This window comes from Natrix helvetica (genome assembly GCF_964273705.1).
Source record: "Natrix helvetica genome assembly, chromosome: 6".
In the NCBI taxonomy this organism is placed as follows: Eukaryota; Metazoa; Chordata; class Lepidosauria; order Squamata; family Natricidae; genus Natrix; species Natrix helvetica.
This window is the reverse complement of record NC_138553.1, coordinates 60,023,331-60,042,851: the sequence shown is the minus strand read 5'-3', so window position 1 is coordinate 60,042,851 and position 19,521 is coordinate 60,023,331. Positions and strand designations below refer to the sequence as shown.

Here is a 19,521-nt window from a genome sequence, read left to right as displayed (position 1 = left end):
CATCAGCAAAAAATTATCTAAGTGCCCCTTAAAGTATAATAATGCAAGTTCAGGGCAAATATAAAGCTGAAATGCACTAAAAATTTATTGGCAGAAGCTTATATATTAATACTATTTTTGAATATAAATTTAACTGTGGACAGAAGGAAACTTTAGATATTGAAATCTACTTTCTATAGAAGACTCATACATTAAAACATTTATCCTAACTCTCATAAAGTGAAAAAAATCAATCACCTTCAGTTCTAATGTGTGCAGACAATTGAAAATCATTCATTCACTGAAAACATAATTCTCATTTGTAAAAGCAGCTTATCTAAAATATCTTTGTATAAAATAAAGAAAAATGTTTGTCAAAACAGTCAGACATGTCTGATGGTCTTCCCAGGAGCATGAAATGCCTCTAGGCAGAGAAATAGTAGTTCTGCAAAAAAAGAAAAGAAAAGAAAAGAAACCTTGGTTCCTTGTGTTAATTTAAGTCTCATGGCAAATTTTATATATGTATGGACAGGCAGGCTATTTAAAAGGGGGGGGTGTTATTTTGTGGTCTTATTTGCAAGACTGATAACTAATAATTTAATTCAAATTCTAAAGACACAACAGGAAAGCCACACTCATTCACAAAAATGATAAATTTCCATCAAACATCTTCAGTGAATAGAAATATACTGGCAATTCACCAACAAAAGAAAATCTCCAAAGATATTAAAATATGATCACTTTTTTACAGAAAACTCCATTTACATGGGTAAGCAGACACAACTTAATCAATCACAAACTCAGATTAGAACTCAACATTTATTTTCCTATGGAAGAATAACTTGATCTACTTCAATTTTCATCCTAAATCAGTATTGATAAAAGTGTAAATATTTCCTGAATATGCAAGCATCTTGACATTTAGTAGTCTAACAGAGAGGTATGCTTTCTAGAATTTCTGGATATAAAATCATATGCTTTCAACATTAAGCACCTTAGTGTTTATTTTGTTTGTTTGTTTATTTGTCTATTTATTTTCACATTTATTTGCTGTCCATCTCACTTCAAAGTGATTCTGGGCAGCTGTTGGAAAAGCTCTAATCCTTTGTCAATAAGTAAATGGCAAGAACATAGGAAAAAGTCTATAAAACTAAATGACAGAGATATTAGAATTGACTGTGATGCTTTAGACCAGTGTCAAACTCGCAGCATCACATTGCTGTCACAAGATGTATCGTGACATTTCCCCCTTTGCGGAGCTGGGATGGGCGTGGCCTGTGTGTGATGCATCCGACCCAAGAGTTGCCAGTTTGACACTCCTGCTTTAGACTATTGCAAGATTGGAAGTGGTTGTTTGCAACTATTTATTTTTCAATATCATAATGTATGACATATGTTCACTAGTTGCATATAACAATTAATGTGCAATATGAAATCTCCACGAAAAGCAAACCCTGTGCAATTGTTTTAGTTTAATTTCATGATTTCTATTAGGATAAAGACATAAATTCCGTTCCCAAGTAGACTTATTTTTTTCAACATTAGCATATAACTTTTTAGCTGAATGGTTTTGGAGTATTCAGAAATGATATACAGGTCAAATAAAAAATGAATAGCACCCCCCCATGGTATTAATTATAGCAATTTAAATTTATTTTAACTTTATCAATCATTTTTCACTAAAGATACTTGAATCGTATGCTTAAAATGCACTTGAAACCAATTAGAATCTATATGCCTGAATTCTAATATACAGAACCAAAAACATTTGAAAGTTTTTATGATTAAGCCACTATAATTCAAATTAAAATAGAAATGTTTTCCTTATTGTTAAAGGCTATACACAGCTAAAAAAGGAAAAAATAATGAAAAGCTTAATATGAGGAAACGACACAATGCTTTCTTAAAACACAGTGATACCAAGGGACTCTCACTCTCTCTTTAATGATCCACTACTCTCATTCAGCTGTCTTTCTTTTTTAAAAAATCTTTACATATATGACAGCTCTCAAAAGTAGACCATAGACCATCTGGCATTTTCAGAGGTGTAACTTGTGCAAATTCAGCCCTACTGGGAGCACAATGCTATCTTCTGCCTGTGTTATAAAAGATACAGTAGAATGTAGAACTTATGAGTTGTTTTGAATTATTCATTTTTTGCCTGTATATTGAATTTTTTTTTTACAAACTCTGCATTTTGTACTACATAATCGCATGCGTTAAAGGTACAAAGAAACTTTTTGACACCTCTTTTCTATAGTAAGATGGCATTTTGTTTGATATGTGAACATGCAGTGTCTGTTATATCATTCCAAACAGACCATGTGCTGCTACAAAAGACTCCATTTTCCACTATACACGAGCAAAATGTTATTCTTCCCATTCAATAACTAATGCAATGTCTATCAGAATTCCAATATTAGATTTAGGAACATTCAGCACCTTAAATTCAGGATAGCACTGGACAAACTTTTTTTTAAAAAAAAACCCAAAAACAATGTAGAATGCTAAAATATTACTTTACATATATTTAGAAAGAAACTTTGCTTCCGTTGTTAAATTGTTCCCATGATATTACAAAACTAGTGGATTTTGTTCAATATTTTACCATTACTATTAGTAAAAATGCATCAGAATTGGATTAATGATTAAATAGAATGAATCATTTCTGACCGAAAAACAGCAAATAATATTGCAAAGACAATATATTGCTATAGCATATAACCCAATAGCATGTTTCACTGAAGCACTCTTATTGGCCTCTTCATAAGCACACCTTAATATAGTATTTTGTGTGTTACTTATCCAACATTACATTGTAATTTACTTATTTGGTTACTAGATAGCATAAAATATTTCTGAGTATTTAGTATGTCTTTATTACCAAGATTTCACACATGAAACAAAAAACTGATAGTCCCCATTTAGATTTGAAATTCATATCCAGCTGTCAAAAACATCTGCCTGTTTACATTTTGTTATGTATGCTTATATATTCTCTTTCACTGCAAATTAAATATTAAACTTTCAAATATTTTTTAAATCTATGAGAAATGACAACAATGATTATGAAATGCACGCTTAGCTGTATTCCGTTTTCAATGTAGGAGAATACTACCTACACCACACAATATGTATCCTATTAAAGAGAAAATAAATAAATAAATCTATCAATTATGCTCTTTATTTGGATGAATTGGATTCCTGATTACCACATCTATACAGTTTTCTTAGTAGCTGTTAAAGAATATTACAGGCATAAAATTTAGTCTATATACAGTATATATTTTGTAAAAAGAAAAATCATTACTGTATTTTCTAACAAAACTGTAATCAGCACCATATTTACCAAGCATCCTTACCAAGCAACTATACAAACTATAATGACAAACCAAAACTCAAGAAAAGTGAAAGTAATTGATGGATTCTTGGAGTTTTTGAAAATTAGCTGTAGTTCGTAAGGGCATAGGAGCTATTATATCAGCTTTCTCTTCATTCAGTTTTCCTCTTATTATGTCACTTAAACGTTATAGGAGAAGTTCAGTCCTCCTTAATTTTGGGAACGCTGTGTGAAATTGGCTCATAGCATTATGGTCCATTCTATATCCTTTAATCCAGTGGACAATTTTAGAATGTATAGAGGTAAACTCCCAGAATTCTCCAGATCTAGAGAAGTTACAAATCTGTACCCATATCCACATAGCTAATCATGAAATTCACTGGACAACTCTTGGCAACCATTTAAATTATTTATATCAACCAGTCCTAAATCTTGCTAAATTCACAAAGACTCCTGGTAATTTATTTATTTATTTATTTATTTATTTATTTATTTATTTATTTATTTATTTATTTATTCAATTTATAGGCCGCACCCGCTCCACCAAGGGACTCAGGGCATCACACATTAGATTATTGCTGTGCTAGTTGTCAGTCATTCTTATTAAGATCATTTCTAAAATAATTGGAGCATCAAATTAGAGCTCACAGTGTCATCTAACCTTTTTTTCATCCTGATTCATACGGTGTGTTTAGCCAAAACTGTGGATCTATTGATTCTTGGTTTGTGTAAACATAGGCACTATGTTTATAGTCCATAATTTATGGCTTAGCTATAGTAATTGGTTCACACCTCTGTAACCATCAAGTTACATTTGATCAAGAATATATAATAACATGACATTTTATAATGCTGGTTAGACTTCAGGTATCATTGAATCATTACTTCTTGCTTCCATCTTAATTTACCATTGTAGACAGTGGTCTGTTTCAATTTATTTTACTACCAGTTTGCTCATGCGCGTACGAATGCTGCCGCCACTACCAGTTCGCCCGATTCAGGGCGAACCGGCAGAAACACACCTCTGATTGTAGCTGGAATTTCTAGCAATTAGTGGGGGTATACAAACCAGTCAGAGGGATGCTTCATGAATGTGACAAGGTGGCTCAAATAAGGTTCCAGCCTGGGAAGGAGTCTCTCTGAGGTTCTTTCTCAGTTTTTTAAAATGTCCCTCCAAGCGGTTTGCACAACTCTAAATTGTAGTTCAGGAATATGTGGAAGGTTACATATTTCACTTTTAGACTGCTGATAGAAATATGTGGAATATATTGTGTTATTTTAACTACAACAATAGTTCACATATTTTAATTGGCAACCTGGTTTAGAAGCAGGGGTGGCATTCAGCCAGTTCAGACTGGTTCTGGTGAACTGGTAGCTCTGACGATCAGCTGGGGAACAAACCGGTTCTCTCCAACAATCAGGTGGGCCCACCCACCTGCCCTTGCATTTTACTTACCTATATCCTCTCAGCTGAATCAAGCAGCAGAGGAGATTGCCGCACCTCAGCTGTGTTACTCCCCAGAAGTAACATGGAAAGTAAGTTTTGTAAAAACTGTGCATGTGCGCAAAGTGATCAGCATGCAATCACAAAACCAGTTGTTAAACTGACAGGATCCCACCATTGTTTAGAAGAGACTTGATTATGAAGGGGCCTAAGCTACAAATATTCTCCTTCATTAAACTTGATTATATTATCACCAGGCTGAGTCAAAATTGAAAATTTCTACTCAAATGCCAATAGCAGTTCACAAGACAAGAATGAAGATTCAAGTTGCTATAAAGTTATGACTTACAGCCACTATTCTTCACTTTGTTTATCAATGATTATGAAATAATATATCTCTTATTAAATTTCCAGACCACACAAAACTTTATGACATAGTAAATCCTTCAGAAGATAAAACTAACATTGAAACTGAACTTGATAGAAAACAAAAAACTGGGGCAAACTATTAAAATGATATCCAACAGAGAAAAATGCAAAGCTTGGCATTTAAAATATAGAAAATCAGATCAAATAAAACAAATACATCTCATTCAGCTTCAAATAACTCTTGTCACAATGAATGCAAGCTATGAATTCTAGCAAATGAATATTGAAGTTGCTTTACCAGATCCGAGATGTCTCTAGTTTTAAACATATGCAATGTATTACTGATTTTATGACCATTTACAATAGTGATCAACTAATTTATAATGTAATATTTTATATATTAGTATTGATCAGCATGTTACACTTTCATTAATCACATTATCAAGGGTGTTTTGTTTTTGTCATAATTTTTTTTAAAGTCTCAAGATAAGGCAGTTAGTTATTCTTCTAAGAATTACTTTCCTTACTTTCTTTCTTTTTAATATGTTAAAATAAATTGGAGCTTATTTTAATTTGTTTTATAGCAGTACTTTAACCAAGCTAAATGTAAGCTAAAATACACTAACAATATGTATAAATGCTGCAAATTATACTAGGTTCAAAGGTAATTATTGAAAGGGTACTGTGACCTTAAATGTTTACCATTTTTTGGGAAGCTTTCTGATTAGGGATGCATGTTACCTGTATTTTCTCAATCTTACCATAAATCAATATGTGATCAAAATTCGGATGCTTGGCAACTATCTCATATTTATGATGGTTACAGTGTCCCAAGGTCATGTGATTGCCTTTTGTGATTTCCTGACAATGGGAAAGCCAGGTTCACTTAACAAACTATTTACTAATTTAATAACTGCAGTCATTTACTTAACAACTGTGGCTAGAAAAGTCATAAAATGGGCAAAATTCATTTAACAACAGTCTCACTTAGCAACAAAAATGTTGGGCTCAATTGTGGTCATAATTGAGGACCACCTGTATTTATTTTTTATCATATATTCTCCCATATATTCAGCAGAGTAATCATCCTATAATTTATCCTATAATAAAGGAGACTTTATGCTATAAGGCTGAAGGCAACAAGCCCGTGAAAGGAGAAATGAAAAAAAGAAAATCTCCCCTCTCCCTTCTTTCAGATAGGAAGACAAATTGTTTTGGCAAAAAAACTCTCAGAAATTTAATAAAGAGTGAAGAGAAGATTAAAGATAGTAAGACAAAATAGTAAGAAAATAATAAAAGTTTTCTAATGATGCAGAAGGTCAATCAACTCAAAGGTCAATCTCTTGAAAACTCTGGCAGAAAAAAGAACTCTAAAATTATTTGTTGGCAGTCACATTCACGGGAGGGAGAGCCCTGACTTACTATTGAAAACATGTGTATGCAGTTCTTATAAAGTTTTTAAGTACCCATCTGAATATTGGAGTTAAATATGATTTTCATACACTGTAGGCAAATATGTAATATAATTTCCTGCAGCTGAGGGCAAAAGATCCCAGCTGAGTGGGATCAGGACATCTATCATTCTTGTACCCACTTGGCACTTACATACATACCTGACCATAAAATTAGAATCAAATTAAAATTTCCCAAACTGATGGTTCTCTGGCAACTGCTTGGCAGTCCATGCTCTGAACTGCTCTGGAGGTCTGTGTCTTTGGGTAATGATTTTTAATGCTTTTTCTTAACATTCAATCAGAATTTGCTTCTTGTAACTTAAATCAATTATTTCATGTCTTGCATTCTGGAATAACAGAATATGCTTTCACGTTATTTCATGTATTTTAAAAATGCTATCTTATGCTCCCATAGTTGTGGTTCTTTAGGAATTGTATTATAAATCCATTCCTTAAGGTAAGAAAGTTTCCCACCCCAGGCTTCTGCCACAGTCCAAGAAAGAGTGGCTTCCTAAAGAACAACAACCAAAAGATGCTGAACTTGCACACGTACCAAGAGTCTAAATCTTTTACAAAAAACGTATGTCCTCACATTAAGACATTTTACACAAAAAAGTAACATAATGATGACATCAATGAAATATGCATTCAGTATTCATAACTAGAAAATATTAACTTTAGATTTATTTTTTAGGAGAAAGTCTTTCAAATTCACTACATTGTGGGAAAGAAATGAGAATTCAGGTACGCCTTAAAGTCTCAACACATAATATTCATGACATGGCAAAGATATTTTAGCTATATTACTAATGTAATTCACATCTGCCTCTCATATGAATATTCTACTACAATAAAACATGAAGAAGCCCAGGCAATGTAATTATTAATGTGTTAGGTGGGCATTGCGAAACACCAAATATTTTGTCTTTCTTAGTTTTAGAAACTCATTAGGTGACTGTGTCACTCACTTATACTCCATACAACCCACCTTGAGGGGATATTTAGTAAGGGAAAACAAAAAAGTCAAATCAAAAGATGCGTGAGAGTTCAAATACATACATACATACATGGTCATGTATTGCTGAAAAGTTATGCCATCACACTTCTCATTTTACAACGATGCCATAAAATGTAATCATTTTAGTTTACAACTCCCTAACAATCAAATAACTAATAGGGAGTGTTAAAAGGAAAGTGAACAAGACAAACTTTTTCATATTCATCTTGAACATTTGTAATAGAACATTCAAAGAAGAGATGGTAAAGACTGCTCCCCATTAGGGAGGAAATTATCCATGCAATTTTTTTCCAAGTTAAAATTCTGTTCCTCCTTTCAGTTCAGACAAGATATAAATCTCTATTCTGCTCACATAGTTTCAATATAGCTGAGGGCAGGGGTACTCAAAAGTCCTTATCTTATGGAATTAACTGAATGGGAACCAATATATTTATACCATTTTCTTTGATCTTCAATATTTTTGAAGAACTAAGGCAGTCTGTAATATGTATGCAACAATTTAGAGATGACAAGTTTCTTCAGTTAAAAGTTGAACACTGCTTTTTCCAGAAATATCAAGAAAAAATAGTATAGTCTTGTTCCAGTTTCTTTGTTGCATATTTCCAAAAGCAATTATATTACCCTTTTATATATATTAATGGAAAGTGTTTATCATTTGAATCTTCCTGAAGCTAGGATTGGAGCTGCTGGAGAGAAGGAGGGGGTGAGTCACAAAACAAAGACACTGAGGTGGGGGCCCTTAAACTCCATATCATTTGAATCTTCCTGAAGCTAGGATTGGAGCTGCTGGAGAGAAGGAGGGGGTGAGTCACAAGACAAAGACACTGAGGTGGGGGCCCTTAAACTCCATATCATTTGAATCTTCCTGAAGCTAGGATTGGAGCTGCTGGAGAGAAGGAGGGGGTGAGTCACAAGACAAAGACACTGAGGTGGGGGCCCGCGCGCCGTTAGGCGCGCGAATCATATATCTATAAACCAAAATAGCAATAATACATTCTGGATTAGTGTGTTTGAGATTGTGATTTTATTTATTTCAAAATGACTGGCTTAGTTCAATGTAATAGCTGTTTTGCACCTGTCTTTCGCAGTACTCTTTTCAAATTTGGATACTGTCCCCTTTGTAAACAAATTACGAGTCTACATAGGCAGATTACCTATCTAGAATCTGTAATCTGTGCTCTCCAAGCAGAAACTAGGTGTCTACGTCAGCCATTCCACTCTATGGTGAAGCCACACTATCAGCCCCCTCTACCACAAAGATCTTGCAGGAGAAGAGCTGTCTGGACAACTGTGGGATCTGGCAGGTTGAGAGCTGTGAACCATAAACCCAAAGCTTTTGCTGTGACCCAGCAAAACAGATATAGTGCCCTTGCTGACCTTAATGGGGACACTAAAGAGATAGGTCAAGGCAGTTGTGATAATGATGACTCAAATAAGCAGGGGATCGTGGTCCAAAACGAAGAACTTTCTTCGGAAAGGCGAAAAGGGGAACCAGGTATCACACATCAGTCGCAGAAGAAGATCAAGGTATGTAAAAAGAGAAGTCACCTTCTGGTTGGTGATTCAATCGTAAGAGATGTTAATTTAGGAGAGGATACGGAGGTTTTAAAATAGGTCAGGTGTCTGCCAGGTGCTACTGCCAGCAGAGACAAGAGGCGTATTCTTAAGATAGTCAAGAATGCAAGTAAGGACTGTGACGTTGATGCTATTATACATCTTGGCACTAATGATCTATCCCAGAAAGATGTACTTTCTGTGCAGAATGATTTCCAGAACTTGGGGTATGAACTTAATAGTATAGGTTGTAGGCTTATCTTTTCAGAGGTTTTACCTGTATATAAGGAACAAAAAGGGAAGGGCCAGCGTGTAGCAGAGTTTAATGTTTGGCTAAAGGAGTGGTGTAAAAGGGAAGGCTTTGGTTTTATTAGTCATGAAGCCTGTAGCTGGTCCAATGAAAAACTGTACAAAAGAGATGGGTTGCACCCATCCAAGAAAGGAACTGAGTTACTTGGCATTAAATTCACAGATTTTCTTGATAAACATTTAAACTGAAGAGCGGGGACAGAGAATTAATAGATACAGAACATCTCTGTCCCCAGCAAATTAAAATTCATAGGGTTATAAATGCATGTAACATAGATGTGTGTGTGGGTACGATTATCACTCCTGCTGTCAAGCAAAACCAAGCATGTAATAGTGATTGTCATACCATGTGCATGAATCACACAAGTGGCAAGAAAATAGGGGCAGTCAGGCATAATACAGGTTATGTAGACAGTAAACACAAGGTCAATCAAAATGGACTCAAATGTCTATATACCAATGCACAGAGCATGAGGAATAAACAGGGAGAATTAGAAATTCAAGTAAAAGAGGGCAGATATGATATTATTGCCATTACAGAAACTTGGTGGGATGAAACTGACAAATGGAACATACAGCTAGAAGGATTTAAATTATTTAAAAGAAATAGACCAAATAAAAGAGGAGGTGGAGTTGCACTATATATAAGAAATAACTATGTCTCTACAGAAATAGAGCACAACAATAATGAGAACTATCTTGAATGCATTTGGGTCAATATTAAAGGTTGTGGGGGAAATGACATTGCCATAGGTCTATACTACAGGCCACCCAACCAAGCAGAGGAAGAAGATGAACTCTTTGCTAGTCAGCTAACTAAGGTATGTAGGAAGCACACCACAATAGTAATGGGAGATTTTAACTACCCTGACATCAACTGGGAAACAAACTCTGCACCAAGTGGAAGATCCAACAGGTTCCTAACAAACCTAGCAGACAACTTTGTTTTCCAAAAAGTAGAGAAGGAAACAAGGGGATCAGCCATACTGGACTTAATTCTCACCAACAGAGAGGAAATGATAGAAGGTGTTGAAGTCATAGGAACCCTGGGGGCAAGTGACCATGCAATATTGGAATTCAACATTATCCAAACACAAGTAGTAGAACAAAGTCAAACTAGAGTCTTGGACTTTAAGAAAGCTAATTTCAATAAACTTAGAGAGAGCTTGGGAAAAATTCCATGGATGAGAATCCTCGAGGGGAAAACAACTCAAGAAGCTTGGGAAATTTTGAAAAATGAGATTAGAAAAGCCCAGTCTAACACAATACCAATGAAGAAGAAAAACAACAGCTCCCAAAAGAAACCAGCATGGCTGCATAAACAACTATCTGACAAACTGAAAGACAAAAAAAGTAAGTATAAAAAGTGGAAGGAGGGGGACATAACTAAGGCAGAATATCAGCAAATAGCCCGAGCCTGTAAAGATGAAGTGAGGAAAGCTAAGGCTCACAATGAAGAAAGGCTTGCCACAAAAGTAAAAATTAACAAAAAAAGCTTCTTCCAACATGTTAAAAACAAGAAAAAAGTTAAGGAAACAATTGGTCCATTGCTAGGAGAAAGTGGCAAGAAGGTGACAAGCAACAGGGAGAAAGCAGAACTATTTAACTCATGTTTTGCATCTGTCTTTACACAAAGGGATAAAACAGTCCAACCTATCAAAAGCAGCACCACAAAATTAGGAACACAAATTGAAATAGGGAAGAAAATGGTAAGTGAGCACCTGTCTACCCTAGATGAGTTCAAATCACCAGGACCGGATGGATTACACCCCAGAGTTCTGAAGGAACTAGCAGACGAGATCTCAGAACCACTGAATTATATCTTTCAGAGATCCTGGAACACCGGGGAACTACCAGAGGACTGGAAAAGAGCTGATGTGGTTCCCATCTTCAAAAAAGGGAAAAAATTAGATCCAGGAAACTACAGACCTATCAGCCTAACCTCAATACCAGGAAAGATTCTGGAAAAAATAATCAAGCAACGAATTTGCGAACACCTAGAAGCAAACAAAGTAATAGCCAAAAGCCAACATGGATTTGTCAAAAACAGATCATGCCAGACTAATCTTATTGCATTCTTTGATAATGTGACAAAATTAGTGGACCAGAGGAATGCCGTTGATATAGTTTACTTGGACTTCAGTAAGGCTTTTGATAAGGTAGACCATAACCTACTACTAGATAAAGTAGAAGAATGTGGGTTAGACAGCATCACCACCAGATGGATTGGTAACTGGCTGACCAACCGCACTCAACGTGTAGTTCTCAATGGAACTGCATCTACATGGAGGGAAGTATGCAGTGGAGTACCCCAAGGCTCTGTTTTAGGCCCAGTACTCTTCAACATCTTCATCAATGATTTGGATGAGGGAATAAATGGGGAACTCATCAAATTTGCAGATGATACCAAGCTGGCAGGAATAGCCAACACTCCAGAAGATAGGCTTAAGATACAGAAGGATCTTGACAAACTTGAACATTGGGCACTATCTAATAAAATGAAATTCAATGGTGAAAAGAGTAAGGTTCTACATTTAGGCAACAAAAACGGAATGCACAGGTACAGTATAGGTGATACCTTACTCAGTAGTAGTAACTGTGAAAGGGATCTTGGAGTCCTAGTGGACAACCATTTAAATATGAGCCAGCAGTGTGCAGCAGCTGCCAAAAAAGCCAACACAGTTCTAGGCTGCATCAACAGAGGGATAGAATCAAGATCACGTGAAGTGTTAATACCACTTTATAATGCCTTGGTAAGGCCACACTTGGAATACTGCATTCAGTTCTGGTCGCCACGATGTAAAAAAGATGTGGAGACTCTAGAAAGAGTGCAGAGAAGAGCAACAAAGATGATTAGGGGACTGGAGACTAAAACATATGAAGAACGGTTGCAGGAACTGGGTATGTTTAGCTTAAGAGAAAGAAGGACTAGGGGAGACATGATAGCATTATTCCAATATCTCAGAGGTTGCCACAAAGAAGAGGGAGTCAAACTATTCTCCAAAGCACCTGAGGGTAGAACAAGAAGCAATGGGTGGAAACTAATCAAGGAGAGAAGCAACTTAGAACTGAGGAGAAATTTCCTGACAGTGAGAACAATTAATCAGTGGAACAGCTTGCCTCCAGAAGTTGTGAATGCCCCAACACTGGAAGTCTTTAAGAAGATGTTGGATAGCTATTTGTCTGAAACGGTATAGGGTTTCCTGCCTAGGCAGGGGGTTGGACTAGAAGACCTCCAAGGTCCCTTCCAACTCTACTATTGTATTGTATTGTATTGTATTGTATTGTATTAATAATAAATCTTCTGTACTTGCCTCCTTATTTTTACTAATAAAAGAATGAGTTGCTGAAGCACTTACTAGAACCAGAATTTACCTTATTAAAGATAAAATAAACAAAACTTGAACTTTTTTTGCAAGGCTGTAGAACCCATAAGAATGTGACAGTTGTATTCTGTACAGTCATAAAGTATTACATATATATCTAACTCTCCAGATTCTACTTAGCTTCCATTTTCTACACCTGGTTCCAAGTGAACAGTAGTGGGAGTAAAACTAGATACAGAACTGAACAGGTGCAAATCCAATATTGCATTCAGCTTGCTCTCCAAGGTGACCTCATCTATTTTCTCTCGCACAACAGTTCAAAATATTTTTCTTAGTTTAGCCTTTCTAATGGTTCTAGATGGATCCTAATCACGCAGCCAGTGCATATTGTAGCTGCCACTGTAGTATCTGTACACTGATGCACAATGTCTAGATTTCTCACATTTTTCTTAAGAAACAAATATTATTTTATTTCAGGAGTGTGACCAACACACCTGTGGATTTTTGAGCCAAAGAACTACTTTCTTAGTTAATTCATATTCTATTCTAAATTGTTGCTTCCTGATCGGCATTCAAATTCTTCAAGATGGAGATGACTTTTAAGGACTATCCATGATTTGTAGAGGTCTACACAAACAAAAAATTTGTTTTTAATATTTGATAAAGCAAAAATATTTGGGAACTTTTGTCTTTTCTGTTAGTAATTGTACAGGGTGATTCTATGTGCCTCTGGTTCTCCTGAAACCAACTTGTTCCTGTGGTAGTTTTATTGAATGTATTGTTTAATTTTGGACTGCAATATCTTGAGTGTCTCTTATTAGCATATGAAATAAGTACAACTATCCAACAATTTTAGCATTCATTAGCAGTAGTTATTACTTAGTATTGGAATACAGATTTTCTAGTAACTGCTGTGTCTTCCATAACTACTGTTAAAGAAATCAATTTGTAAACTTCCTGTATTACCCTGTATGAAATTTATTTCATACAATGTATATCCCATATTTACATCTGAATATAAGAACTGTAAGTCTGGAGGCATTTAAAAATATTACCACACATTTTTTTGTTTAAATATTTTGTGTGGATATTCTCCTTATTCTAGAGATGGCTAATCTTTTCTTAACCAGGATGTAGTAGGGGCATATCCTGTGGCTCACAGTTTTTACAAAACATCTACTTTTATATTTCAAATGCTAAATATGGATAATTGAATATATCATTACCACAGAAAATTGCAGACTACTACAATGTCAGCTCAATCATTATTTAAAGTACAGTGTGGGCAGTTTCTAACTTCTTATATATTATCCAACTAACAACACAAAAAAAGCATTGAAATTCCAATTAAACAGGGACTTTAGCAGTATTTTTCACAAGATTTTAAAAATGCACAACAGAAATATATTGCTTTAGGCAGCATTTACTTCAAATACACTCTCAGTAGTGAGCTTAGGAAATATATAAAATATATAATGATGTTAAATCATTAACATAACCTGATTGTATTATGTGCTTCCATTAACTAATATGTACTCCTGAGATATTAACCTTGCCATATGCAATGCCAAATATCATAATAAGACACAATAAGAGGCAAGACTCAATTGTAATTAAAAATAGAGTCTTGAAGGGGGGACTAAGGCAGATTTGGACATAAGAGTAAATATGAAATGGGGTCAGACTAGAGGATCTCCTGAGGGCCCCATCTATCCCTTCTATCTCGTTATACATTTTCTAGTCTTGAAGAAGAACAGGAAACTTAGGAAATTCAAATGTCAAACCGCAACACCTGCTGCAAGTAGGCCAAGTCAGTTGGAGGTCTCGCTTGCGAGTCAGACATAGAGCTTAACCACACAAGTCAGTATGAAACTAGTGCTTCCTGCATGCCAACTGTAGCCTAGACATGAAAGAGCATCAAGATATCATCTGCTTCTCTGCTCAGAAATAAGGAACTCAGCCAATAGAAATGCTTTAACATATTTTCGTGTTTTTGATGCTTTGAACACACTACAAGAATGTGTGTTTGGATTAGAACGCTGTTCAGATGTTAGAAATTGCTATCTCTATCTGAACTATTTGGCCAAATAAAGCTTTCCTTTATCTCGCAGTCCGGGTCTCCTGATTTCCTGCAACAGCACGGCCTTCTGCCTCATCATAGCAGCAGCCTAACCAAGACCCGAACTCCAGGCCTGGTGGAGCACAAACTGTGGTCGCAACCCGCTCCAGAGCCACGAGGTTAGATGCAGAAGAGAGGAGCCCTTAACTGCAAGCTTGTTTGGCACCGCGGGCAGGGCAGAAGCTGGCAAGAGTGCACCAGAAACACCTCTAGGTACCCAGAGACACAGAATGAGAGGTAACTCGTTCTGAGTGTTTATTTTCAATCTTAAAAGAAAATAAGACCAGGTCTTATTTTTGGGGAAACACAATAGATGCGCAGATGCTCTCTATAAGTGGAGCAAAATACCATCACTGAATTGTTACTGCCAGGCCAAAAAATAAACTATCCAACATTTGGTTACAGAGTGCCAAAATGGAGCCTATAATGGAGCTTTGCTGATTTCCTGGGTCTGACAAATGAATATATGTATATATGTATATATGTATATATGTATGTGTGTGTGTGTGTGTGTGTGTGTGTGTGTGTGTGTATGTATGTATTTATATATATATATATATATATATATATATATATATATATATATATATATATATATATATATATATATACATACATACATACATACATACATACATATACACACACACACACACACACACACACACACACACACACATACATATATGCTGGTTTTGTTGTATTCGGGTCTTTTCCCATGTAAGGTTACAAGGTAACATTACATGGGAAAAGACCCGAATACAACAAAACCAGCATACCTACACCCGTGAAAATCTACGAATATATATATATTCATTCATTTGTCAGACCCAGGAAATCAGCAAAGCTCCATTATGTGTGTGTGTGTGTGTGTGTGTAATCTATACATATGCTTACAATATTTTAGTTTTCCTATTTTGTATTTTTATCTCTTGTTTTTATCAAAATGCAATGTAAATGTGCCATGCTATTAAAAAATAAATAATGACCAATTACCACACACATAGCATACTTTTATGCATGCTTTTCCAAAGAAAATTTCAGTTTGTTTGCTGGGTCTTATTCCAAGCCAATATTGCAAATCTTAGTAAAGTAAAACATAAAAACAAGATAAGAACATCAAAACTTATCCAAGAAAACAAAAGTTATTTTGCTTACGTAATAGATTCTCTGTAATAAAATTTAATCTACTTTATAATCACTACTTTTGGGGAAATCCCTTTGGCATCTTTGCCTCTTCTCAGATTTAAGATTAGCTTGTACATGGAAGACCTTATTGAAATAATGACTGATATAAAAGTACATCACTAAAATATGCTAATAATTCTTTCTCATTCATTTATTGATTTCTAAATTAAAGTCACTTTCAAAAAATCACATTGTCTATGAATGAAAATCCTATGCATGATTAAAATCACTTCCTGCTAACTACCATTTTGTCTGATTGGAAAAAACTTCAGCACAAATTAGCTTTTAGTGAGGCCTCTATCAACTGTCCCAATAAGGAATCTCTAATAGTAAGAGCTGATTTGCAATAGAGATTTCACAAAAGCAAACTAGCATATTTGTAATCATCATATGATAAAAGATGATCATGTGAAGCAACCTTAAATGATTACCTCTCAAAAGAGAATTCACTAATTCTTGCAAATGGGGACTCTGCAAAAATAGCCACTTCAATTTCTCAAGTACCATAGAGAATTTGAATTTTTAAAATGTCATGCTTTACCTTAAAAGGCATTCATTTTAGACATATCCAGATAGTTTAAATTTATCCTCTTACTGAAGAGTAGACTTATAAGATAGTAAAACATGTCCATCATAAGCTTTTCTTCTTCCCATATGGATGAAAACATGCCTTTTCAGAAAGAAAAAGGTATATGTTTAATGAAGAAGAGGATAAATTTGAAGCAGAAGTGATGGATGGCAGTGACCTTTCTATCTGTAAAACATCAGCATATAATAGGCTATTTAATCTTGAGAACTGGATTATTATTAATCAATTATTCATGACAGTTTGAATATATGGGAGATGCTTCTTGTTTTGTTAAATATCACAAAGCAGAAGTCCTGTTTGAGCAATAGAAAGATTAAATCTGTGTAAATGTACAAGATACTACAATCTTCAATGTCTACTGCTATTTCAACTTAGAGTATTTACCTGAAAGGAAGACTTAGATTAGTTCCCAAATTAATTATTGTTATAAGATGAATGTAATCATAAGGTACTGAAGCATGGTAATGAAAGCAGAAGAGGGAAGAGAGTAGTATGCAATATTCCTTTCTGGGAAGGAATGTCTTAAACTGTTTTCTTTACAACAAACACAACATCTTCTATACCTTTCTTAAAATTACAGATCAAACAGAATTGTAGAATAGAGTCCTATATTTGCAATAATTTTTATTACAAGGATAATATGAGCAGGGAATATCTAATTTGCTTTAGCAGTAAACCTAACATTTTGGAAGTAAATATGTGTTTTGGAATGAACACTGCAATACCTTGTTTTTAATTTCATACTTAAAATTGTCAAGTCCATCTTCACTTTATCACTGCAATTAAGTAAATATAAATTGATGACAACCATTTTAAAAGTGTTGTTTAATTATATGCTATAAATATTGTTGGCTCTTAGGGACTTTTCTTCATCAACGCAAGTTAGTATTTTTCAAGAATATGCTTTCAATTGCCTTCAGATTTTGTTCTACAATTTTAATTTTCTAAATGGAACAGTATTTTAAATCAAAGAGTAACAAATTCCTGATTGTAACTAAGTATTGCAATAGTACTGTATTAATAAAAATTAAACTTTATGGCAATAAATGAGTATAAATGTTTCTCACTAATGGCGCCTATATAAATATTTTCATCAAGTCAATTAAACATCTAACATAAAATATTGCTTTTCTTGCATTGAGAGACACAAAAAAACAAGGACTCTGCATCAGAATCTTAATTCCAGAGTTGTGCAACAGTGAGATGGGCAACACATATATTTAATAAACAAATAAATAAAATCATTTATAAGCCATTCATACATGGTTCCTGAGCAAATCAAAAGAAGTATGAAAGGTCATTAGAATCAAAACTAAGAGTATGTCAATCAAAGAATACTAAATGAAGAATTTTCAGAAAACAAGGAGGAGTTGACTCAGAAAGAAATTTATAACAACAGCAGCTTAGACTGGCCTTGCAATATTCTTCAGGTACTGAGGAAATGACAGAAGTTTACCTCCAACAAACTCTCCTCCCCAAGCACTCCAATTTTAATAAATAAAATTATATCTTTGGATACTATGATAATAACATTCATGGATATTTGCCAGTAAGATTGCTCCATGGTTTATTCTCTTATTGCATATTATAAAATAAAAAAGAAACATTTGGAAAAAAATTACAGCATAAAATTTAAAAGATCTTATAACAAAAAAGCAATAATTGAAACTATGTAAGTGGAAAAACAATCCATTCAGGGGAAAGGAATATTCAGTCATGAATGTATCAATAAGCAAAAGCAAGATTAAAAGAACTGTTCTATTCCTACCCATGCTTTGTTAACAGATCAAAAATCTAAAGCACTGACATTTTTCTTTAATGCTGTTTTCACCACTTCTTGCCTAAAGTGTTTTTAACAACAAACTAAAAATAGTATGCTATTATCTTCTCCGAGGATGGTTTTGTTTTGGTTTTGGACTTTCTGGTATAGCTACAGAAAGCTATACTCCTGAGATTTCCTCATAATTTCCAATTCACATATTAATCAAGACCATCTTTTCTTGACTTTTTCAAGAGCAATACTTACTTGATAGTATCAACTTGCATCCAAGCTGCATTTATACATGAAATAATGTGATACATGAAATAATAACATGATAAACCTAACATTCTATAAACCTAACTAACATGAATTATAATACATATCTTGTTTAATATATTCTGTGAATTTTGATTTGTTTTTAGCATTTCGCAAGAACAAAAGCTCTATCTTGATGAAATACTGCTGCACTTGTTACAAGAAATAAAAAGATTGCTTTGTACATTAATGCATCCCTAATCAGAATGGAAGTGTCTTATTAGTGCAGATTCTTGGAACAAATAAGTTCTTCTCATGTTCTGTTTATACATATGATCTATAGAGCCTACATATCAAAACACTTTTATGCGTGCTTTATTTTAGTTTGACACACCTGGAGGAAAATAACACTCATGTGCAAATGCTGTTTGTTGATTTTAGTTCAGTGTTCAACAAAATTATTCCTCAGCATTTGATGAACAAACTGTGTCTATTGGGTTTTAATAGCTCTTTATGTAACTGAGTACTTGATTGCCTTATTGATAGGCCATTTGTGTGAGTTGGAAGAAACATTTCCAATTCTATCTCCTTGAGTACACATTCCCCATGGGGCTTTTTCTTGAGTCCGTTACTGTTCACCTTGATGACACATGACTGCTGTGCCAAGTCTGTTATGAATCATATTGTGAAGTATGTGGATGACACAGCAGTGGTGGATCTTATCAGGGATGACAATGAACATTCTTATAGGGAGGAGGTGAAGGCTTTGGTGGATCGGTGCAATAAAAATAACCTGGTTTTGAATGTTAACAAAA

The 19,521-nt window shown here is 34.5% G+C and overlaps 1 protein-coding gene across 4 annotated transcripts in view; it reads right to left on the bottom strand.

The window, feature by feature from the left end:
- The window catches only part of MDFIC (MyoD family inhibitor domain containing), a 202,655-nt gene that overhangs the window by 143,891 nt on the left and 39,243 nt on the right, over positions 1-19,521 (bottom strand). The window lies entirely within an intron of this gene.